Consider the following 1,318-nt stretch of genomic DNA (forward strand, 5'->3'; position numbering starts at 1 on the left):
TTATTTTAGTTTTATAAAATATTCAGTCAGCACCAATATTAGTATTACTAATCAGTCCACTGCCACAATTATTTTAGGCACACTACTAATTTGTTTTATTATTATAACTTTATAAAAGGCATCTAATTAATTGTTTTTGCTGTCATTTCTATTACTTTAGTGCATTTAAATATTTTATTAAAAGATAATTTATCCACCAATATTTACTAAGGATTATTTGACACATTAGGAACAATTTAGTTTTGACTTTTGAAAACTTTAATTTTTTAACTTAAATTCAAATTTTGAATATGAATCGTTTCGAACTAATGCGAGATTATCAACAGTAATCCGAGGTGATGTGGCATCGTTAACATGGGGTTACTGTAGCCTAATTATCCGGGCGTTACATTTTCCCAATCTTACATGGTATAGAGCCTAAAAACCTAACCCTAGCCTGTGCCGCCCTCCTCCTCCTTCCGCTGTCGCCGAAACCACCACCTCTCTCGCCGCCGTGCCCACACCGCCGCATCCATGTCGCAATCCGACGCTGACGCGACGCACCAGGCGCTGGCCGCCGCCAAGGAGCGCCAGGACGCCGAGGCTGCCGAAGCCGCCAAGGCAAAGCTGCCTCTCGCGACCGCCGCCGATGGATCCGGGACGAGCGCGGGGTCCTTCTCCTTGACCTCGCTGCACGCCCAAGCCGTCGGTCTCCACTCCATCAAAGGCCACATTCCCGTCGACCTCGCGCTTGACACCGGCGTTCACCGGCAGTGGCGCACCTTTTTCCGCGCCGCTTGTCGCAAGTACGCCCTCCTGGATCACCTCGACTTCGATGCTCCCGATGCGCCGAATCCGGAGTGGTCTCTCCTCGACGCCACCGTCGGCTCTTGGCTCTATGGGTCTGTCTCGCTCAGTATCCTCGACGCCGTCATGACGCCCGGCGACGATCCACTCGCCGTCGATCTCTGGAACAACATCAACGGTCTCTTCAACGACCACAAGATCAATCGCCAACTCCACTTTACGGCCGAGCTCGGCGATGTCAAGATGGGAGAGATGAGTATGGCCGACTATCTCCAGAAGGTCAAATCCCTCTCCGACGGGCTTGCGGACGTGAATGGTTCTTGACTTAGAGTAATTCAGATCATTCTTACAGTGAGCACATGGACAAGGCATAAAACCATCCACCCGCTTGTTTGACTCAGCCGCAAGTAGAAAAGTATGCACACCATTAATGAGCCGGGGAGAGCATCGGTCATCGTACATACATTGCCGGCTCATCTTCATTTACACAGCACCGAAAAGACCAAATTAATACAAATTCATACATAAAGTT

The sequence above is a fragment of the Triticum aestivum genome, chromosome 4B (genome assembly GCF_018294505.1).
Source record: "Triticum aestivum cultivar Chinese Spring chromosome 4B, IWGSC CS RefSeq v2.1, whole genome shotgun sequence".
NCBI classification, from domain to species: domain Eukaryota; kingdom Viridiplantae; phylum Streptophyta; class Magnoliopsida; order Poales; family Poaceae; genus Triticum; species Triticum aestivum.